Genomic DNA, 25,259 nt, shown 5'->3' with positions numbered 1-25,259 from the left:
TGGCTATTATTTCCCCCTGGGTCCCCTCCTCCTTCCCTTTCTCCTATTATCCTCTCCTATCAAATTCCTTCTTCTCCAGCCCTTGACCTCTCCTACCCACCTGGCTTCACCTGTCACCTTCTAACTATTCTCCTTCCCCTCCCCCTACCTTTTGATTCTGGTGTCTTCCCCCACCCTCCTCTTTCCAGCCCAGCAGGAGGGTCTCGGCCCAAAACATTTCTATAGATGCTGCCTGACCTGCTGGGTTCCTCCAGCATTTCCGCTATCGTGTTTTTGAGTTTCCCTTAGTGAGGAGTTGATTAGTAGAGGGGGGGAGAAGTGTTATTAGAAACAAGGGGAAAGTGAGACAGGAATCACACAGGTGTGTGCTTGGTGACTGATGTGGATTTGATAACTGAAGGACTATTACTCTGTGATTTAATGTCCCTGCTTTAAGCTCAGGTGCCCTAATCCTCAAACTGGACAAAGGTTAAAGTTATCTACGTGAAGGTTTCAGATGTCGTGAATAGAAGCTCATATTGAAAGAGCTTTTATTTTCAGACAAAGTTGAGTGTGAATGCAGGCATCCAGGCCTACAATACCGTACAACTGAGGCTCCACTTCCACAGATAGAACGCTTTTTTTGTGCAGCACGCATGGGACAGGAAAGCTCTGAAGAAATACTCTGAGGGGCGGCTAGTGGTGATTGTGATGACCTCTGGAATCCCTCATCTGATCTCATCTCATCTGCGTAGTTAAGTCTCTGGTGTGATGACTTCCTCTGTACTACCAAGAAAACCTGAGCGTAATCAAGGAAGTCATTTGCAAGAGGCACCTTGTCAGTGACCCGTACTGATTTCCTGCTTCGACAAGAAGTACGCTTCTGCTGAAGTATGGGGAGAGGAACTGTTTACAGGTTTACAAACAATGGCGTGGGAATTCCAGGTTACTGCATCTAAATGATTCTTGATTTTTAAAAAAATAGGCAATGGGACAGAGAGCAGCGAACGTTGGTGATTAGGTGTTTTTTTCTTATCAAAGGGAAGTGTCCAGCAGCGGATTGCACAGGTCGGTATTGGGACCATTATATATACTGATTGATATCTCCAAGGAAAGAGGAAAAAGGGACATCCAAAAAAAAACACATGGAGGAGAGACATCAAGGGCAAAATTAGATGATAGGGCCCACCTGATCCTCCTTCCAGAAGCTGTCTCCGAACAGAGGGTGATGGAGACAGGAGGTCATCGAGACCTATGCTCCACTGGGAGCTAAGGGCCCAGGGAGAAGACGGGTGCCCAAGAACCTCAAAATCTTTAAATCTTGCAGAAAGCACTAAAAAAACCCAACTTTAATAAGAGAATTGCATAATCCCAATAGGGAAAGACATGGATGTGCCTTTTATACTGATCCAAAGAGTGGGATTATCTGCACAGTTCTACCACTAAGCTGGCACAGACAAGATGGGTCTAATGCCTTCTTGCCGTGCCATTTGAAGTACCCAGTACGTTACAGGGTGCATTGCTTCTGGCTACACTGTGAGGCATTTATTTGATCTACAACTTATTTTCCGGGCGAGTTCTGAGAATTTCTGGCAGTTGCTATCATTGAGTTGAAGCCACGCCAATCTTTCTGGTTGCAGCAGCAGTCCCCTCATCTCCTGCTCATTCTGCACTGCTACACCAAGAGACTCATATTCACTACTAGCTCATTCACCCTGAAATTCCTCTGCTGCAAATGACGTCACTGGTCTCCATTTCATTCAGTCAACATTTACCCATGTTGTCATAAGGTGAACATTGCACATAGCCGCAATATAAAGCCACCAGAGAATTAAAACAGGTGCCACACAATCCCTTGGCTCAGACAATTCTGGTCTCTCCAGGAGCAGCCTGGAAGACGTGCGTCTTCAGGGTGCCGCCTGTGGACCCAATTCCTCACAGTTGTCGCCAACTGAGGCATCATGGAGATCAGAACATTGAGATAGCATGTGTAGCTGTCAGAGGCCTCTGCTTGTTTTCTCTCTCCCTCTCACCCCTCAACCCTCCCTTTCCCTCTTTCTCCCCTCCCCATTTCTTCTCCCTTCTTCCCGCCTCTCTCTCCCTCGCTCGCTCTCCCCCTCCTCCACTCTCCCCTCCCTCTCTCCCCTTCACCTCTCCCCCTCTCTCTCCCTCCTCCCCCTCATCGGTGGAAAAGAACACAGTTGACGTACTGGGCCAAGACCCTTCGGTCCTGTAAGGTAGTAGGCCACTGGGTCTTTTGAGCCTGCTTCTCTAATCATCAAGATCACCCTCGTTTTCTTCAGCAGCACTTTCTGGCACTGTCCCAGCCTCTCCAGATTGCATTTTCACTTCAGTTTTATTGAGAGGTACAGCGCAGTAACTGACATCTTCAGCCCAATGGGGTCACGCCGCCCAATTAGACCCACGTGTCCAATTAACCCAATGATCCTTATGACTCCGGACTGAGGGAGGAGATCGAGAGCGCCCGGAGGAAGCTCACGTGGTCACGAGGAGAAGGCACAAGCTCCTTGCAGACAGCGGCAGAACTGAACTCAGGGAGCAGGCTGCACCACCAGGCTGCCCCTCATATCCAGCAGTCTGTGGAGGTGGCTCACCCTCCGTAGGTTTCTGAGCCGGCGAATTCTGATGATTCGTCACCTTCAATTCCGTTGAAAGTTCAAAGCCAATTTTATTATCAAAGTACATAAATGTCACTGCCTACAACCCTGAGATTCATTTTCTTGCGTGCGAACTCAGCAAATCTATAGAGTAGTAACCATAGGACTATCAGTGAAAGATCAACCAGAGTGCAGAAGACAACAAACTGTGCAAACGCAAGTATAAATAAATAGCAATACGTAACAAGAACATGAAATAATGGGATAAAGAGTTCTTAAAGTGAGATCATTGGTTGTGGGAACACTTCAATGGTTGGACAAGTGAGTGTGATTATCCCCTTTGGTTCAAGTGCCTGATGGTTGAGGGGTAGTAACTGTTCTGGAGCCTGGTGATGCGAGTCCTGAGACTCTTGTACATCCTACCTGATGACAGCAGCAAGGAAAGACCATGGCCTGGATGGTGAGGATCTTTGATCATGGTTGCTGCTTTTCTACGGCAATGCTTCATGTAGATGTGCTCAATGGTTGGGAGGATAAAATTGGGCTGAATCCTGTACCTTTTGTAGCCAGAGGAAACATTTGCCCTATATCCAGCCTGGCAAGCCTTCTAAGAATTACAAAGTTTCAATAAGGTCTTCTGTCGCTATGCTAAACGCTAGAGAATAGACTTGCAGTCTACTCAGCTGCTCAGTAGATAGCAAACACCGCCATACTTGCAGAAAGTCCATTGAATCATCTTCAGATGGCCTCTGTGCTAGTTAATCTTTTTTTAGGTTAGGAGATTAAAACTGAACACCATAGAGAAGGCCTATATAAATGCAGTAAGACATCTTTATGTCTGTACTCAAATCAGCTTGTAACTGCGGCAAACCAACCAATTGCTTTCCTAACTGCTTGCTGCACCTGTGTGTGGACTTTCAAAGTTCAAAGGAAACTTGTTATCAAAGTACGTATATGTCACCCTATACATCTCTGAGATTCATTTTCTTGCGGGCATACTTCATAAATCCATAATAGAATAATAACCATAACAGAATCAATGAAAGATTGTTCAACCCATGTGCAAAAGGCAACAGACTTCGCAAATCCAAAAGTAAATAAATAATAATAATATCTAAAGCGACAAATATCAAGAACATGAGATGAAGAGTCCATGAAGGGAGCCCATAGGATGTGGGAACATTTCAGTGATGGGGCAAGTGAAGTTATCCCCTCTGATTCAAGAGCCTGATGTTTGAGGAGTAATAACTGTTCCTGAACCTGGTGGTGAGAGTCCTGAGGCTCCTGTACCTTCTTCCTGATGGCAGCAGCGAGAAGAGAGCGTGTCCTGGGGAGTGGGGGTCCCTGACGATGGATGCTGCTTTCCTGCAACAGCTCTCTGTGTAGCTGTGCTCAGTGGTGGGGAGGGCTTTAACTGTGATGGTCTGGGCCATATCCACTACTTTTTGTAGGATCTTCCATTCACCGGTAGTGGTGTTTCCATGCCAAGCTCTGATGAAGCCAGTCAACACACTCTCCACTACACAGCTACGGAAGTTTGTCAAAGTTTTAGATGTCATGCTGGATATTCACAAACTCCTAAGGAAGTAGAGGTGCTGCCATGCTTTCTTCATAATTGCATTTATGTGCTGGATCCAGGACAGGTTCTCTGACTTCCACTGACTTACGTGCAGCTAGAATCCTTTGAACATCAGTATTACTCAGTCTCTTGCTAGTTAAAAGAAGTTATTCTTCTGTTTTGTGCACAATAGTGAATATTTTCATATTTTCCCACAATATATTCTTGCACCCTTGCTCAGCTGGCCTATACACTCTTGAAACCCTTTAACATGTTCCTCCCTATTCACAATTCTACCAAGTTTTGAATCCTCGCCAAACTTGATGTTTATGACATTCAGATGACTGATATTTGTTCCACTCAGCTGAAGTGTTGATATTGATCTTGAATAGCTAGTGCCCACGCACCAACCCCCAAAAGCACTCTACTTGTGTTAGTCTGCCAACAGGAAAAAATTCCACTTAATCCCACCTTTCGCTCTCTGACCAATAACCAGCAAACCACAACAGTACATCATCACATCCTTCTTCATCTGCTTTAACTGTGCTGACCAACCTCCTGTACAGGATCTTGAAAGCCTTCCAAAAGTAATTCAGCACACCCACTAATTCCCTCCTCGTCTACTTCAGCAGGACCTCGAAACTGAAGATGACTTTCTTCCATGGACTCTGAGGCGGCTAAAAGGGCCAATGTGGAACCACAAAGAGTCCCTCCCACAGAGAGGACAGGAGATGACCAAGAGGATGAGTAGGTTGGGAGATGGTGGACATCTTCTATCGCTTACATAGAGTTTCTGTGCACTTTCCATGCAAGGTCTCAAAGTTCTCAATATCATTCCAAATGCTCCTTCTCCATCATGAGTTCTCAAAGAACTCCAGTAGATTAGTCAAACACAATTTTCCTTTCATGAGTCTAAGCTAACTCTCTCCAGCCCTCATCTTCTTTATCACCTATGTTTTCATAGATTCCAGCATTACCCCTACTACTGACACTAGACTAACATCAACAGTTCTCTGGTTTCCTTTATCTCTCCCTCTCTTAAATAATGTCATGTTTGCTAGCCACCAATCCACAGAACCAATTCCGGACTCTGCAGGACCTTGAAAGTTGACAATCAGAGCACAAACCAGTCTTGTTTTAATTCTACATCATTGCCACCAGGGCCAAGATTGCCTCTCACCACTCTAATGATCCCATTGTCTATTAATAGTTGCGCATCATCTCTTTGTCCATTTTGCTTATGTCAAGACTTCTTTAAACCTACATCCACATTTCCATAATGACAATTAGATTACACCTCTTTGTTGCTGTTCATGGTGTTCATTCACCTACCCACTTGTGAACATAGATATAATTCCCATAACATAGGACTTACATTGGCCCATGCGGTTGTGCTGACCTTCTAGTCTACTCTAAGTTCAAACCTCTCTCTCCTACTTAGCCCTCCATTTTTCTATCATCTGTGTAACTATCCAAGCGTTTCAAATGCCCCTAATGAATCTACCTCTACAAGTACCCTTGGCACCCACCCACTTTATAATCTCTGTGTAAAGAACTTTCCTCTGACAACCCTCTGATTCTTTCCCTCAATCACTTTAAAATTAAGCCCTCTTGTATTAGCCATTTCCACCTCTGGAGAAACATCTCTGGTTGTCCACTTGATCTGTGCTTCTTATCACCTTGAACAGCTCCATCAAGTCACCTCTCATCCTCCTTCATTCCAAAGAGCAAAGACCCAGCCCTATCATAAGGCATGCCCTCTAGGTCGAGGCACCATCCTGGTAAATCTCCTCTGCACCTTTTTTAAAGCTTCCACATCCTCCCTATATTGAGGTGACCAGAAATAGTAACACCCAGGAACTTAAAGTTTATAGAGTTGCAACATTATCTCACGGCTCTTGAACTCAATGAAGGCCAACACACCGATACCTTCTTGACAATAAAGGCCTACATACCACATGCCTTCTTAACAACCCTGTCAACAATTTCCATTCTTTGACATCATTTACTGCTTTCATTTCTTTCTGCTCCCTTTTCAGTTGGCTCATTACTTTTCTAACATCAGCCTATTGCTTTGCCTTAATCCTTCCAGTATTCCCATGGAGGCTCTCACTTCCCTGCCAGGCTAGCTTAGACCATCCTGAAGAGCCCCCAAAGAGGATTCCGATCACAGTCCTGCTGAGATATAATCTGATTAGTAGAAGTCACACCTCCACTTAAAATTGTCCCTATGTCTCAGAAATCTACAGGCCTTCCACCTGCGCCATCCACCCATCTCTATCCTCGTATTCCTTTTCCTGCTCATACGTGGCAGCCTAATTATCCTGACATTACTATCTGTTTGGGTCCTTTACTTTAATCTTTTTCCTGACTTCCTAAAATCCGCCCACAGGAACCAAATCCTTTTTTTTTTGTTTCTGGTCTTGGTGTCTCTGAGGTGGGAGGTGGAACAAGAGGACACTAATTTAAAGTAACAGCAAAGTTTTACATGAAATCATAACATTATTACGTGCAATTACATCCACAGTGATGACATGTTTTGAGGGGCTGATGACGAAACATATCAGCTTGGATCTGCTCCAATTTGCCTTTTGGAGCAACAGGTCCACAGCAGATGCCATCTCATTGGCTCTCCACTCAACCTGGGACCATCTGGACAGCAAAGGTGCATATGCCTGTATCAGGATGCTCAGTTTACTCTATAGCTCCGCATTCATGCCATCATCCCCACAAAACTAATCAATAAGCTCCAAGACTTTGCCTCAATACCTCCTTGCACAATTGGACCCTGGATTTCCTCACTTGTAGATTCCAGTCCATTCAGATTGGCAATAGCATCTCCTCCATGACCTCCAGCAGCACAGGTGCACCGCAAGGCCGTGTGCTTAGTCCCTGCTCTACTCGCTTTACACCTATGACTGTGCGGCTAAGCACAGCTCCAATGGCATATTCAAGTTTGTTGATGACAACATTGTTGTGGGCCGAATCAAAGGTGGTGATAAATCAGCATACAGGAGGGAAATAGAAAATTCGGCTGAGTGGTGTCATAACAACATGTCACTCGATGTCAGCAAGACCAAAGAACTGATTGTAGACTTCAGGGGAGGAAAGCCAGAGATCCATAAGCCAGTCCTCATCAGAGGATCAGAGGTGGAGAAAATTAGCAACTTTAAATTCATGGGTGTTACTATTTCAGAGGACCTGTCCTGGAGATTCCGCCTGTCATTTAAAACTTTGACAAACTTCTATAGATGTGTAGTGGAGAATGTATTGACTGGCTGCATTGCCGCCTGGTATGGAAACACCAATGTATTCGAATGGAAAATCCTACAAAAGGAAGTGGATTCAGCCTGGTATATCATGGGTAAAGCCTTCCCAACCATTCAGCACATCTACATGAAATGCTGTCATCATCAAAGATGCTCATCACCCGGGCCATGCTCTTTCTCACTGCTGGCATCAGGTAGAAGGTACAAGAGCCTCAGGATATGCACCACCAGGTTCAAGAACAGTTACTACCCCATAATCATCAGGCTCCTGAACAAAGGGGTTAACTACACTCACTTGCCCATCCACTGAGATGTTCCCTCAATCAATGATCTCACTTTACCATTTATTAATATTCGCAGTTGCACAATTTGTCACCTTCTGCACTCTGGTTGATCTCTCGTTGACCCTGTTATAGTTGCTACTCTATAGATTTGCTGAGTATGCCCACAAGAAAATGAATCATGACACACATGCACTTTGATAATAAAATTTACTTTGAAATTTGAACTTTCAAAAGCCAGAACACAGATAAGTCATTGTTGAAACCAACATCAGATGTGTTCCTTTACCCTGACTTCCGAGAGCACGGAACTCTATAGGCTTGCTTTACATTTCAGAAAGCACACATTTACTCTCTCTTTTTCTGATCTGTACATTATTTTTCTCCCTCCACACACTCATACACCCTTTCTATTGTCTGCCCTAGTATTTCAACAGTTAAGGGAGGTCATCAGTGTTTAATGGCATTATAAAACACAACTAAGATATTAACAGATCCATCCATTAAAATCAAGGGAAGAGTTTTAATATATATTTATTTATCTTACAAGGATGAATGTTGAATATTTGTGAATTATACTTTCTACATTCATTTTATGGGAGAATTTCATTATGATTAAAGGCAAATAACTAAACTTTAAAGCATAAAGGTTACAGATTCAAGGCAGAGGTATCAGCATGAACTACAATACAATGTATACCGCTCTGCTTGAATTCAAGACTTCAGTTGAGATAAAACCTGAAGTTATTGATCTGAAAGTTTTTAAAAAAATGACACAGCAGACAAAGTGTAGCGGCTAATAAAGCTGCTGCCTCATGGAGGCAGGGACACAAATTCAATCCTGACTTCAGCTGCTGTTGGTGTGGAGTTTGCATGATCTCCCAGAGTCGTAGAGTGATGCAGCATGGACACCGGCACTGAGGCTCAACAAGACAACGCCAGCCATAAAACTCCCACTAATTCTGTTTTCTTCCCCTGCACTCCCATCAACGACACACTAGGGTGCTCAAAGATGTGCGGGCTAATAATTGGTCCTTTTCGTGCCATCGGGCGGCGTTTTTCTGCCATTTCTGTAGGCAAAAAATGGCTTTTTTTTTTGCCATTTTTGAGGCCGAGTTGCTAGCTGAATGCTCAACACAACGTGGACAGGACACGTGCAAGGAGCCAGCCAGATTTGAACTCAGGACCATTCGCCTTGCAGTCCGGTGCTGATGCCACTAGGCCACCCATTGGCTAGTAAGTTAATTAGTTACTGTAAAGTACCCCTAGTGTGGAGGTGATTTGCAGAATGTGAAGTGGGGAGGGGGGCAGGGAAGAATAAGAATGAAACAAAATAATTAATGCAAAGGGTGATTGATAATTAGCATGGACTGGGTAGTCCAAGGAGATTGTCTCTATGCTGTATGTTTCATTGGAGCTCATTCATTCTCTGCAAGTGGAATATAAAATTTCACAGTAAATTTATTACCAAATCATGTAGGTGTTATCACATACAACCTTAAGATTCATTTTCTTGCAGGCTTTCACTGGGGAAAAAAATAAATACAATAGGATTGTACAAATTCTTTACATAAACAGAATATAAGTGTTTTGGAAACAAGAGAAAATATGCAGGTGCTGGAAATCCAAGCAACACACACAAAATGCTGGAGGAACTCAGCAGGCCAGGCAGCATCTGTGGAAAAGAGTACAGTCGAAGTTTTGGGCCGAAACCCTGCGGCAGAAAGTTTTTTTTTTAATGTATAGATTCACAGAATCAGAATCAGGTTTAATATCACCAGCATATGTTGTGAAATTTGTTGTCTTTGTGGCAGCAGTACAATGTGACACATAATAATAGAGAAAAAAAAGCTGTGAATTACATTAAGTTATATATACACAGGGCCTTCGAAAAAAAAATTCACATACTCTTCCACCTTAGAAATTTTCATACTTTATTTTTTTTTTACAACATGGAATCACAGTGGATTTAATTTGGCCTTTTTGACACTGATCAGCAAAAAAGACTCCCTCACGTCAAAGTGAAAACAGATCTCTACAAAGTGATCTAAATTATTTACAAATCTAAAACACAAAATAATCGATTGCATAAGTATTCACTACTCTCCCCGCGCCCCCCTACATCCTTTAAAATGACACAGCAAATCAATACTGGCTCAGCCAACTGGTTTTAGAAGTCTCATAATTAGTTAAATGGAGATCTGTTTTTGGAGACGCATGTGCAGTGAAGGTGCTTCAAATGATTGTAGTAAATGTTCACCTGTGTCTGGAGGGTCTAACGGCTGGTGGGTCAGTATCCTGGCAAAAACTACACCATGAAGACAAAAGAACGCTTCAAGCAACTCCACGTAAGGGTTATTGAAAAGCACAAGTCAGGGGATGGATACAAGAAAATTTCCAAGTCACTGAATACCCCTTGGAGTACAGTTAAGTCAATCATCAAGAATTGGAAGAATATGGCACAGTTGTAAATCCGCCTAGAGCAGGCCATCCTCAAAAACTGAGTGACTGTGCAAGAAGGGGACTAGTGAGGGAGGCCACCAAGAGACCTATGACAACTCTGGCAGAGTTACAAGCTTCAGTGGCTGAGATAGGAGAGATTGCATACAACCACTGTTGCCCAGGTGCTTGATGGGAGAGTGGCAAAGAGAAAGCCACTGTTGAAAAAAAACTCACATGAAGTCTTGGCTAGAGTTTGCCCAAAGGCATGTGGGAGACTCTGAAATCAGCTGGAAGAATGTTCTATGGTCTCATGAAACCAAAATTGAGCTTCTTGGCCATCAGTCTAAATGTTATGTTTGACGTAAGCCAAACACCGCAAAATGTCAAAAACACACCATCCCTACTGTGAAGCATGGTGGTGGCTGCATTGCGCTGTAGGGGTGCTTCACTGCAGGAGGCCCTGGAAAGCTCGTAGATGGTAAAATGAATGCAGCAAAATACAGGGAAATCCTGGAGGAGAACCTGATGCAGTCTGCAAGAGAACTGCGACTTGGGAGAAGATTTGTTTTCCAGCAAAACAGTGGCCCCAAGCATTAAGCTAAAGCTACACAGGAATGGCTTCAAGAAATTGGATGGCAGAGGGAGAGAAGCAGTTCCTGAAAGATTCAGGGGCTTCATTCCCACCTCACTGATACCTTATTTTATTGTTTAATGAAAATGCAGATGTTTAGCAAAAGAGTGCAGGCAGTATAACTGATAAAATCACAGCAGGGGTTCCCAACTTTTCTATGTCATGGTCTAATATCATCAAGCACAGGGTCCATGAACTCCAGGTTGGGAGCCTCTGGTTTAGAAAGTTAAAATTGGAACCCACAGTAGAAAATAATCAATATTACCAAAAGAAAGTTTATTTAAAAGAAACATATTAAACAAGAGATAGGTACTGTCCTATCCTGTGAATGCCTCACTGCACATTGCCTGTGAGAAATTAACAACCAGCATTTATCAGGCAGTAAGTACAGAAAATAGGGAGCAGGACGCCACCATGCTTAAATGCTAAAATTAAATATCTCTCAGTGCAATTTGATAGACTCTTCTGCTGCAATGAATGTCTAAAGACCTGGTGGGCACATTAAAAAAATGGACAGGGATTTGACAGTGTTGTCCCCGTCTCAATAACCACAGAAAAGCTCTTGCAAATGAAATTCCTCAACCTCAGAGATGCTCGAGGATACAAACGAAGAGTCATTCTTACTCAGAGATAATATAAAGTGTCGATCGTGCTGCTTGCATGTTCTATCTGTAAGCTGATCTGAAGTGCTTGCTCAGCTTGCATGATAGCGATTGCTTTTCATCTTCTATTGTAGTCAGAAGTGGAGTGGGGACCCAGTAGTCATTTCACCACAATTCGGCAAATGAAGATAAAGGCTTCAGCTTGTGTGAGACATCATCAGTTTGAGATTAATGTCTTTAACATGTCCTTCACCAATTTTTCTGCTGTTCAATGAGCTTTCAATAAAGTCCTACAATGGGATTAGTTTTCTCTTTTTCATTAATATCCATGAGAGACAGCAGTGTTAATCTAACAACGATTTATCCTATTATATTCATATGTTTACAATTTCATGAATGCTACCAACCACGGATCTTGGTTAATAATCTGCAGATTCCAGCATAACCACATCTGAGTGGGACGTCTTATGTAGAGCAAAACATTTAATGCTATCTCTCGCCAAGGGCTCAAACAATCTAGACACTATTACCAGAACACTTTAAGAACAGTAGGGTTTCCATGGGATCCATTGAAAGAAAACATTAAACTCCCAATGCACAATAAAGATCATATGACCATATAACCATATAACAATTACAGCACAGAAACAGGCCATCTCAGCCCTTCTAGTCCGTGCTGAACGCTTACTCTCACCTAGTCCCACCAACCTGCACTCAGCCCATAACCCTCCATTCCTTTCCTGTCCATATACCTATCCAATTTTACTTTAAATGACAATATTGAACCTGTCTCTATGACTTCTACTGGAAGCTCGTTCCACACAGCTACCACTCTCTGAGTAAAGAAGCTGATGCACCATCAATAACTCACTCTGAGACGTAAGAAGCGAGATATCGGCTTTTATTGACTGGAAGAATGAACAACACTACATCCTGGGGAATGAGGCTGGGCAACAGGCCTCAGTCGCCTTTATACAGGGGTCTGTGGGAGGAGCCACAGGAGCAGTCAGCAGGGGTCTGTGGGAGGAGCCACAGGAGCAGTCCAGACAGGTATATGTAGTTCACCACAGAAGCTCCCCCTCATGTTACCCCTAAACTTTTGCCCCCTAACTCTCAACTCATGCCTTCTTGTTTGAATCTCCCCTACTCTCAATGGAAAAAGCCTATCCATGTCAACTCTATCTATCCCCCTCATAATTTTAAATACCTCTATCAAGTCCCCCCTCAACCTTCTATGTTCCAAAGAATAAAGACCTAACTTGTTCAACCTTTCTTTGTAACTTAGGTGCTGAAACCCAGGTAACATTCTAGTAAATCTTCTCTGTACTCTCTCTATTTTGTTGACATCTTTCCTATAATTCGGTGACCAGAACTGTACACAATACTCCAAATTTGGCCTTACCAATGCCTTGTACATTACATCCCAACTCCTATACTCAATGCTCTGATTTCTAAAGGCCAGCATACCAAAAGCTTTCTTCACCACCCTATCCACATGAGATTCCACCTTCAGGGAACTATGCACCATTATTCCTAGATCACTCTGTTCTACTGCATTCTTCAATGCCCTACCATTTACCATGTATGTTCTATTTTGATTATTCCAACCAAAATGTAGCACCTCACACTTATCGGCATTAAACTCCATCTGCCATCTTTCAGCCCACTCTTCTAACTGGCCTAAATCTCTCTGCAAGCTTTGAAAACCTACTTCATTATACACAACGCCACCTATCTTAGTATCATCTGCATACTTACTAATCCAATTTACCACCCCATCATCCAGATCATTAATGTATATGACAAACAACATTGGACCCAGTACAGATCCCTGAGGCACACCACTAGTCACCGGCCTCCAACCTGACAAACAGTTATCCACCACTACTCTCTGGCACGTCCCATCCAGCCACTGTTGAATCCATTTTACTACCTCAATATTAATACTTAACAATTGAACCTTCCTAACTAACCTTCCGTGTGGAACCTTGTCAAAGGCCTTACTGAAGTCCATATAAACATCCACTGCTTTACCCTCGTCAACTTTCCTAGTAACCTCTTCAAAAAATTCAATAAGATTTGTCAAACAAGACCTTCCACACACAAATCCATGTTGACTGTTCCTAATCAGACCCTGTCTATCCAGATAATTATATATACCATCTCTAAGAATTTCCATCAACTTACCCACCACTGACGTCAAACTTACAAGCCTATAATTGCTAAGTTTACTCTTAGAACCCTTTTTAAACAATGGAACAACATGAGCAATACACCAATCCTCCGGCACCATCCCTGTTTCTAATGACATTTGAAATATTTGTGTCAGAGCCCCTGCTATTTCTACACTAACTTCCCTCAAGGTCCTGGGGAATATCTTGTCAGGATCCAGAGATTTATCCACTTTTATATTCCTTAAAAGCACCAGTACTTCCTCCTCTTTAATTGTCATAGTTTCCATAACTACCCTACTTGTTTCCCTTACCTTACACAATTCAATATCCTTCTCCTTAGTGAATACCGAAGAAAAGAAATTGTTCAAAATCTCCCCCATCTTGTTTGGCTCCACACATAGCTATCCACTCTGATTCTCTAAGGGACCAATTTTATCCATCACTATCCTTTTGCTATTAATATAACTGTAGAAACCCTTTGGATTTATTTTCTCCTTACTCGCCAAAGCAACCTTTTATCTTCTTTTAGCTTTCCTAATTTCTTTCTTAAGATTCTTTTTACATTCTTTATATTCCTCGAGCACCTCATTTACTCCATGCTGCCTATATTTATTGTAGATATCTCTCTTTTTCCAAACCAAGTTTCCAATATCCCTTGAAAACCATGGCTCTCTCAAACTTTTAACCTTTCCTTTCAACTTAACAGGAACATAAAGATTCTGTACCCTCAAAATTTCACCTTTAAATGACCTCCATTTCTCTATTACATCCTTCCCATAAAACAAATTGTCCCAATCCACTCCTTCTAAATCCTTTCATATTGCCTCAAAGTTAGCCTTTCTCCAATCAAAAATCTCAATCCTGGGTCCAGTCCAATCCTTCTCCCTAATTATATTGAAACTAATGGCATTGTGATCACTGGACCTGAAGTGCTCCCCAACATAAACCTCCGTCACCTGACCTATTTCATGCCCTAACAGGAGATCCAACACTGCCCCTTCTCTAGTTGGTACCTCTATGTATTGCTGCAAAAAACTATCCTGTACACATTTTACAAACTCCAAACCATCCATCCCTTTTACAGTATGAGCTTCCCAGTCTATGTGTGGAAAATTAAAATCTCCCATAATTACAACCCTGTGCTTACTACAAATATCTGCTATCTTCTTACAAATTTGCTCCTCCAATTCTCGCTCCCCAATAGGTGGTCTATAATACACCCCTATAAGTGTTACTACACCTTTCCCCTTCCTCAATTTCACCCAAATAGTCTCCCTAGACGAGCCCTCTAATCTATCCTGCCAGAGCACCGCTGTAATATTTTCTCTGACAAGCAACGCAACACCTCCCCCTCTTGTCCCTCTGATTCTATCACACCTGAAGCAACGAAATCCAGGAGTATTTAGTTGCCAATCACACCCCTCCTGCAACCATGTTTCACTAATAGCTACAACATAAATATTTCCAGGTATCAATCCATGCTCTAAGCTCATCCACCTTTCTTACAATGCTCCTAGCATTAAAATAAATGCATTTAAGAAATTCTCCACCTTCCTACTCTTTGTTTATCTCTAACAGGGCAAACAACTAGTTTAAATCCACTGGAGCCTCTCTAGCAAACCTACCTGCAAGAATATTTGTCCCCCTCTAGTTCAGATGTAAACAGTCCCACCGGAACAGGACCCACCTTCCCTGGAAAACTGCCCAATTATTTATAAATCTAAAGCCCTCCCTCCTGCACCATGTCTTCAGCCATGTGTTGATCTGCGCTATCTTACTATTTCTAAACCCGCCTGCAAATGGCACTGGTAGCAATCCTGAGATTGCTATCCTGGAGGTCCTGTCCTTTAACTTGGCGCCTAACTCACTAAACTCACCTTTCAGGACCTCCTCACTTTTCCTACCCATGTCATTGGTCCCTACATGGACCACGACATCCGGCTGCTCACCCTCAGATCACGCAAATGGCAAATAACAAGAGGATAGCACACAGAATATTAAACATCAAACCACGAAGTCCTTTAAACAGCCTAGGAATGTTCATAGAAACATAGAAAATAGGTGCAGGAGTAGGCCACTCGGCCCTTCAAGCCTGCACCGCCATTCAGTATGATCATGGCTGATCAGCCAACTCAGAACCCTAATGAATCCTGATGAAGGGTTTCGGCCCGAAACGTTGTTATTACCTCCTCCCATAGATGCTGTCTGGCCTGCTGAGTTCTGCCAGCATTTCGTGTTTTTTTATTTATTTCCAGCATCTGCAGATTCACTCGTGTTGCCTCAGAACCCTGTACCTGCTTTCTCTCCATACCCCCGATCCCTTTAGCCACAAGGGCCATATCTAACTCCCTCTTAAATATAGCCAATGAACCAGCCTCAACTGTTTCCTGTGGCAGAGAATTCCACAGATTCACCACTCTCTGTGTGAAGAAGTTTTTCCTCATCTCAGTCCTAAAAGGCTTCCCCTTTATCCTTAAACTGTGACCCCTCGTTCTGGACTTCCCCAACATCGGAAACAATCTTCCTGCATCTAGCCTGTCCAATCCCTTTAGAGTTTTATACGTTTCAATAAGATCCCCCCTCAATCTTCTAAATTCCAGCGAGTATAAGCCTAGTCGATCCAGTGTTTCTTCATATGAAAGTCCTGCCATCCCAGGAATCAATCTGGTGAACCTTCTCTGTACTCCCTCTATGGCAAGAATGTCTTTCCTCAGATTAGGGGACCAAAACTGCACACAATACTCCAGGTGTGGTCTCACCAAGGCCTTGTACAACTGCAGTAGAACCTCCCTGCTCCTGTACTCAAATCCTCTTGCTATGAATGCCAACATACCATTTGCCTTTTTCACCGCCTGCTGTACCTGCATGCCCACTTTCAATGACTGGTGTACAATGATACCCAGGTCTCGTTGCACCTCCCCTTTTCCTAATCGGCCACCATTCAGATTATAATCTGTTTTCCTGTTCTTGCCACCAAATGTGGATAACCTCACATTTATCCACATTAAATTGCATCTGCCATGAATTTGCCCACTCACCTAACCTATCCAAGTCACCCTGCATCCTCCTCACAGCTAACACCGCCGCCCAGCTTCATGTCATCCGCAAACTTGGAGATGCTGCATTTAATTCCCTCGTCTAAATCATTAATATATATTGTAAACAACTGGGGTCCCAGCACTGAGCCTTGCGGTACCCCACTAGTCACTGCCTGCCATTCTGAAAAGGTCCCGTTTACTCCCACTCTTTGCTTCCTGTCTGCCAACCAATTCTCTATCCACATCAATACCATACCCCCAATACCGTGTGCTTTAAGTTTGCACACTAATCTCCTGTGTGGGACCTTGTCCAAAGCCTTTTGAAAATCCAAATATACCACATCCACTGATACTCCCCTATCCACTCTACTAGTTACATCCTTAAAAAATTCTATAAGATTTGTCAGACATGATTTTCCTTTCACAAATCCATGCTGACTTTGTCCGATAATTTCACCGTTTTCCAAATATGCTGTTATCACATCTTTGATAACTGACTCTAGCATTGTCCCCACCACCGATGTCAGACTAACTGGTCTATAATTCCCTGGTTTCTCTCTCCCTCCTTTTTTAAAAAGTGGGGTTACATTAGCCACCCTCCAATCCTCAGGAACGAATCCAGAATCTAAGGAGTTTTGAAACGTTATCACTAATGCATCCATTATTTCTTGGGCTACTTCCTTAAGCACTCTGGGATGCAGACCATCTGGCCCTGGGGATTTATCTGCCTTTAATCCCTTCAATTTACCTAACACCACTTCCCTACTAACATGTATTTCCCTCAGTTTCTCCATCTCACTGGACCCTCGGTCCCCTACTATATCCCAAAGATTATTTATGTCCTCCTTAGTGAAGACAGAACCAAAGTAGTTATTCAATTGGTCTGCCATGTCTTTGTTCCCCATGATCAATTCACCTGTTTCTGACTGTAAGGGACCTACATTTGTCTTAACCAATCTTTTTCTTTTCACATATCTATAAAAGATTTTACAGCCAGCTTTCTCTCATAATCTTTCTTCCCTTTCCTAATTAAGCCCTTTGTCCTCCTCTGCTGGACTCTGAATTTCTCCCAGTCCTCAGGTGTGCTGCTTTTTCTGGCTAACTTGTGTGTTTCTTCTTTGGACTTGATACTATCCCTAATTTCCCTTGTCAGCCACGGGTGCACTACCTTCCCTGGTTTATTCTTTTGCCAAAATGGGATGAACAATTGTTGTAGTTCATCCATGCGATATTTAAATGCTTGCCATTGCATATCCACCGTCAACCCTTCAAGTATCATTTGCCAGTCTATCTTAGCTAATTCACATCTCATACCTTCAAAGTTACCCTTCTTTAAGTTCAGAACCTTTGTTTCTGAATTAACTATGTCACTCTCCATCTCAATGAAGAATTCCACCATATTATGGTCACTCTTACCCAAGGGGCCTCGCACGACAAGATTGCTAACTAACTCTTCCTCATTGCTCAATACCCAATCTAGAATGGCCTGCTCTCTAGTTGGTTCCTCGACATGTTGGTTCAGAAAACCATCCCGCATACATTCCAAGAAATCCTCTTCCTCAGCACCCTTACCAATTTGGTTCACCCAATCTATATGTAGATTGAAGTCACCCATTATAACTACTGTTCCTTTATTGCACACATTTCTAATTTCCTGTTTAATGCCATCCCCAACCTCACTACTACTGTTAGGTGGCCTGTACACAACTCCCACTAGCGTTTTCTGCCCCTTAGTGTTATGCAGCTCTACCCATATCGATTCCACATCCTCCAGGCTGATTAACACTTTCTATTGCGTTAATCTCCTCTCTAACCAGCAACGCTACCCTACCTCCTTTTCTTTCCTGTCTATTCCTCCTGAATATTAAATATCCCTGAATGTTGAGTTCCCATCCTTGGTCACCCTGGAGCCATGTCTCTGTGATCCCAACTATATCATATTCATTAATAACTATCTGCACATTCAATTCATCCACTTTGTTATGAATGTTCCTTGCATTGACACACAAAGCCTTCAGGCTTGTTTTTACAACACTCTTAGCCCTTATACAATTATGTTGAAAAGTGGCTCTTTTAGCTTTTTGCCCTGGATTTGCCTGCCACTTTTACTTTTCACCTTACTACTTTTTGCTTCTACCCTTATTTTACACCTGTCTCTCTGCACTTGTTCCCATCCCCCTGCTACATTAATTTAAATCCTCCTGAACAGCAGTAGCAAACGCTCCCCCTAGGACATTGGTTCTGTCCAGCCCAGGTGCAGACTGTCCTGTTTGTACCGGTCCCACCTCCCCCAGAACCGGTTCCAATGCCCCAGAAATTTGAATCCCTCCCCCTTGCACCATTTTTTAAGCCACATATTCATCTGAAATATCCTCCTATTTCTACTCTGACTAGCACATGGCACTGGTAGTAATCCAGAGATTATCCTACTTTTTAGTTTATCTCCTAACTCCCTAAATTCACCTTGTAGGACCTCATCCCGTTTTTTACCTATATCGTTGGTACCTATGTGCACCACGACCACTGGCTGTTCACCCTCCCATTCCAGAATGTCCTGCAGCCGCCCAGAGACATCCTTGACCCTTGCACCAGGGAGGCAACATACCATCCTGGAGTCTCGTTAGCGGCCGCAGAAACGCCCATCTATTCCCCTTATAATCGAATCCCCTATCACTATAGCTCTCCTGCTCCTTTTCCTTCCCTCCTGTGCTGCAGACCCACCCATGGTGCCATGAACTCGGCTGCTTCAGTGAAGCTTAGTTCATTTCAATTCAGTCCTGCATCGTTCACTGACCGCAGAGCCACTCTACCCCGATCAAAATCGCACAAAATAGCAATAAAAAAAGTGTAAGCAGAAACCAGAAACACATTGTGACATGAACTGCAGAGTCCTCTAAAAATGGGTCCAATCCATAAGCTGTGCCTGTCAAAACTTGCCCAACGCCCATCTCCAGCAGCAATGAGTGAGAGGGTGACCGGTCAAACGCAAGAAGATGGCGCTGAACACTCTCTCGCCTTCCGCTCTCGTCCTCGTAGATCTCAATCTTGCTCGGTGCCTTAATCCGCGAGATTTGTAAATAGTGAAGCTGGTTGTGGGTTTGTGCTCCACCATTAGGCTGTGGACTCCATTCTCTTCTTCACCCTCTGAGGCAGCAAAAGCACCAGATCACTCAGTCGGCCCCAAAACACATTACCAAAAGGTAGATTACAGGCTCCAATCGCACACAGATTAGTAGTAGAAGTGTATTTAAAAGAAGAATAATTAGCTTCGTGAACTGTCTGCAGGAAGTCGCCATTAGCATTGATTGATGGCGCCATCTTGAACAGGAGATTTTATCAATGTAATGATAGTGAAAGTGTTAAAGTTTACCAACAGTTGGACAATGAGATTGAAACCAACATCTGGAGTTTGCTTGCAATTAACACAAAAATGCAGTGGGTGGTACCTTTAAAACCTTTCTTCTCCACCTGACTTACTTCAATGATCACCATTTGAGAATTTCAACATTTAATGCTCAATTCCTGAAGTAAAACCTCTGGAAAGATTTCTGTCTTCATGGATTAGGAATGACTGAGCTTCTTCTAAAGCCTTTTTTCTTAATGTATAAACGTTAGCAAGCAATATCGCTAGCCCTGGACCACAATATCCTCAAAATAATTATTCAAATGATATTGCTTAAAAAATTAAACTTTAACCATGTTTTTTATATCAACTTCTACATTACTCCCATACACATGTCTCAATTGATTTTATATTCTGGGAAATGTTTTTTAAATTATTTGAAATCTTAAACATTTTTTAATTTCAGTTTTGTTATCCATGATAATTCTACAACGTAACTGGCTGTGCATCTGGGTAGATATCCTCACCACAGAAAAATGTCAGAAATTAATGTCAGGAAGGAGGGAAAAAATGTGCACCACAGAATTTACCAGTGTAAGCAACTTCCCTCAAGGTCAGTAACTTTAAGTTCTGCCATTTCTTTGCCAGGCCCAAGTACTGGCTTATTGCTTATTCAAACCAAAGGACGTGTTTTGATTATGTTTCACTTGCAGCAGCTTCTAACTTTGTTTGCAGGGAAAGTAACTTTCAGAAGGGAGCACTTCATTGGTTTGGGGACACCACTGCTGAACTACTGCGATGGGTTCATTAGTCAGGAACCAACAGAGACCCCCTGCAACATTCTGATGAAGGTTCTTGGCCCAAAGCGTTTCCCTCCATTGATGCTGCCTGGCTTTGCTGATTTCCTCCAGCATTTTGTGCGCATGCCTTGGAATATTTCTCATTCCCAATTGCAATCCATTTCCTTGTGCACCCACTATACGCCTCAGCATCAAAGTTCAATAGATGGTCTTCCTTCAGTGAACAGGCACTTTCATTTTCCAGCTGGTGTACCAAATCCCCCGTGTGCCCTTTAACCTCTGTGTGCTCCTGACCATTCTTCCAAATTGCTCAACCGCCTTAGAGGAGTCATGAGACAAGCCCATGAAAACCAAAAAGCCGCAGATGCTGGGAGTCTGAAATAAAATCCTGGAAAACTCAGCAGGTCAGGCAGTATCTGCAGAGCGAGAAGCAAAGTTAATGTCTTGGGTCAATTCGGGCAAAGCCTTTAAAACATACTCTGCTAGATCTTCCACTGATGCTACCTGTCCTGCCGAGTGTTTCCAGCACTTTCTTTGTGGGCCAAAACCACACATTTAAAAGCTGGTAACATCCAATACACTCTTATCCTTGTGTAGGAGGTTAGCAAGTGCAGAATGTTATAGAATAAGAGTCTTAATGCAACACATGGTCTTCCTAGGGTTTCAGTGCATCAATTCCTAGTTAACACAGTCTCCTCTCAACCATGAATATCAACTGATCTTCTGCGCCCACCTCTGTTGAGAGAATTCCAAGTGTGTTACCATTGTATTCAGAGTACTAATCTCTACCCCGTGCAGAGAATGCTCAAACTCTCCAGGAGGACCAACTGACAACAAACAGATCATCCAGAGAACTTTGAAAAGATCCAGTGCCCAATCTTCATGAGAGTGGTCACGTTAATTCCAGCAGACAGGATTGTTCTGGCAATGGGGTGAGGCTGGAACTTCAAACGTGGGAGGTGATAGAGATGGGCAGCTGGAAACCTTTAACAATAGGAAGCACATTTGCTGCCATTAGAAATTATCTGAGCACATTAACCAATCAGTGGACTTGCATATACATTTTCACATAGAACTTAACTGCACAGCACAGGCTCTTCAGCACACAATGTTGTGCCAACTTTTAACCTACTCCAAAGTCAATCTAACCCTTTCCTTCTCCAAAACCCTCCATTTTTCTATCATCCATGTGCCTATCTATGAGTTTCTTAAATATCTACCTCTACCACAATCCCTGGGAGGCTGTTCCACGCAATCTGTGTAAAGAACTTACTTCTGACATTCCCCTCCCCAAAAATTTTTCTCCAATCACCTTAAAATTATACCCCCTTGTATTAGCCATGTTCCCCACTGGGGAAGAGTCTCTGGTTATCTACTCGAACTACACCTCTTACCATCTTGTACACCTCTATCAAGTTGCCTCCTTAGCTCTAAAGAGCTCATTCAACCTACCTTTATAAGAAATGCCGTCTAGTCTAGACAGCACCTGATGCAGGGTCTCAGCCTGAAACGTTTATTCCCCTCCATAGACACTGCCCTGACCTGCTGAGCTCCTCCAGCACATTGTGCGTGTACTCCTCTAGATTTCCAGCATCTGCGCTAGTCTTAGGTTATCTGCGCCCTTTAGTTGTTCTTAGTTCCCCTCACCTTATTGCCATCGCCCACCTATATTGATGGCTATGTCTGTCCCAAAACAAGGGAGTGAAGAGGGAGCCCAGGAAATTTAAATGAGCAAGTCATCCCATGAAGCAGGCAAACACTTCAAAAGGACAGAAAAATCTCAGGTCGTTTCAAATCTCTTTTTCCCACAAAGTTGCCTGAGGTGACGGGTAGGACAGGGAAGTGAAAACATGTTAACCTGACTCATCTCAATCTAGTCTACCCAAAGAACAACAAAATGCTCATTTTCAGACTGCCTTAATGATCAGGGACTATTATATAAAGAAACCTAGAGTGCAGTACAGGCCCTTCGGCCCACAATGTTGTGCTGACCATGTAGCCTACTCTAAAAGCTGCCCAGAATTTCTTGCCAAATAACAACACAAATTTGCTGAAATGAAAATTTCTCCATTTCATTGTGCTAACTATATAACTGCATTGTAACTGAAAAGGAGCAAGAGATTGCAATCTACAGATTACTTTTTGGGTTGTTTCCAGGATCTAGACAACTGCTCATGTCCCCAGCATCTTAAATATGCTAGCTAACTTGCCCCAACAGAATCTGAAGCTCGGAATTTTTCTCTCTAGGTTTAATCGAAGCTTGTGTGCTCTAGAGGTGTGAATGGTAGACCGATATTGATGAACAGGTCCACGTGAGCTTGCATAGAGTGAAGATCCAAGAGGTCACCCAGAAGGATCTGGCAGAAACACAAGAAAATCTGCAGATGCTGGAAATCCAAAGCAACTCACACAAAACGCTGGAGGATCTCAGCAGGACAAGCAGCATCCAAGAGCAAGCAGTTGATGTTTTGGGCCGAGACCCTTCATCAGGATTGGGAGGTCTCTGCAGCTATGAACAAGGCTGAGAAACGCATCCAAATTGAGGCATCTGGCTGTTTCAGGATTGACGCCCATGCACTGGTTGGCTTGTGCTGAAAGACATCACACCATTGGTTCTGCCTTTACTGGTATCTGAAGAATCTGACCAATCTGCCTCCACTGTAATGTGACATCACCCATAGATGATGGAGAGCCACTGATGCCAAAGGACATTCTACACACCACAGGGTTTCATTTTCTTGGCCACTGGGCACCAGAATCCATGTTTTGAGTACACCAGACGGCACCAAGATAACAGCACACAAAGTTACCAAGTTCAGGAGCGTCCAACCCATGGTGTCCAAGTCTCAGAGGTTTTCACCGCCTAGGATCTTACATAGACCTGATCATCAAGGTAGCTCTACCTTTCAAAACTCCAGAGCCCCAAGCTCCCATCAAGCCCAGTAAAATCCCAAGGAATGGATGAACAAATTATCTAGAATATAATGGATCACATTTTAAAAGCCTGGATTATTTCAAAGCTCTCAGAGTCAGCCTCCCACTTACTTTCTCTTTAAAACTACCTTCTATACCCTCTTAGTAACCCATCACCCTATTCCTCTGCGCCTCTGCATGCTATGGTGTGATCTACACTAGCAAACTAACCTACCAGAGCGTCTTTGGATGTGGGAAAAAACCAGGGCACCTGGGGGAAAACCACGCGGTGAAGAGGAGAATATACGAACACCGCACTGAGGTCAGGATTGAACCCAGGTCACTGGAGATGTAGATGAGTGATACAGTACACCCTCTTTATTCCTACCCATCTTTATTGAAATTAAATCTTTTTTTTTAAACGCATTAAACCAGGGGGTGGGGGGGGAGAATTTGTACAGGGATCGGGACAGCCACACGTACGATGGCTTGTCAAGTTTCAACAGGAACCACTTTCTCTTCAGCGGGAGCATGTGAGATTTGTAGCAATGGGTGTGCATCCTGACTTTTGTTTAAAAAGAGCAATCCCAATAACCTTAGCAGAAATAATGCGAGGCAGAACAGAGAGAAATTGCAAAAGATGCAACTACGGCAATAGACGTATTTTGACAATTGTTTAATGTGGGGAGAAAAAAAGCATCTAAGGTACAAGAACCATTCAAAGAGGCTGAGAGCTTGAACTTCACTAGAACTCACCCGGAGGAAAAATCCTCAGATAAAAGGGAGTAAATAGAATGGGTGTACCAGTACCCTGAATGGTTTAGGAAGTGAGTAACCACAAAGAAATGTGCTTATCGGGCCACTCATTTACAAGGAATTTCATTGTGATAAATTGAAGTCAGCACATACACAGTTGACAAAATTACCTTGTACAGAGTGGATTCAGAGTTCAGAGGAGAGGGAGAGCATTAAAGTGTGTTAGTGTTGGCTCTCGTCCAGTGGGAGCACTCATTCCTCTGATTTTGAGACCTCCTGCTGAAGCCTCATCCTCGACATTTGCCCCCAAGGTCTAGGCTGGTGGGTGCAGTGTTACTGAAGTGTCACGTCCAGCCCCCTTTGTCCCATCCAGTAGCTCGGACTGTCCAAAATCTCCACCCACCCTGTCTGGAGCGTCACAGCCAAACGCCTCCAATCAGCTTCCCATCCTTGCTACTGCTACAGGGGTTCACAAACTGGGGGTCCACAGACCCCTTGCTTAATGGTATTAGTCCATGGCATCGAAGAGGTTGGGAACCCCCACTCTAGAATAAAAATACTAACAGTAACACCCTCAGAGAATTCCCCTTCAGCATTCTACTGGCCTATGGCTTTCATGGGCTGAGCAAACCATTCTCCGCCAGTCCTCCCCACTGCTGTTGGTACAGTTAATTGATTCCATTCCTGGTTACCTAATTCTACACTGGTCCCATCTCCTGCCATTGGGTTCACTCCTTCCCACCCCCCCACCACGGATCTGCCACAACCTCGCCCACCCATTGATGGCTCTGCAGCTTCCCGACTTCACCCACACAACAGTGTAGAGCTGGGCCGTTGGATTAACATTTAAATGTT

Source organism: Hemitrygon akajei, chromosome 14, assembly GCF_048418815.1.
Source record: "Hemitrygon akajei chromosome 14, sHemAka1.3, whole genome shotgun sequence".
Lineage (NCBI taxonomy): Eukaryota > Metazoa > Chordata > Chondrichthyes > Myliobatiformes > Dasyatidae > Hemitrygon > Hemitrygon akajei.
Note: the sequence above shows the minus strand (reverse complement) of the source record.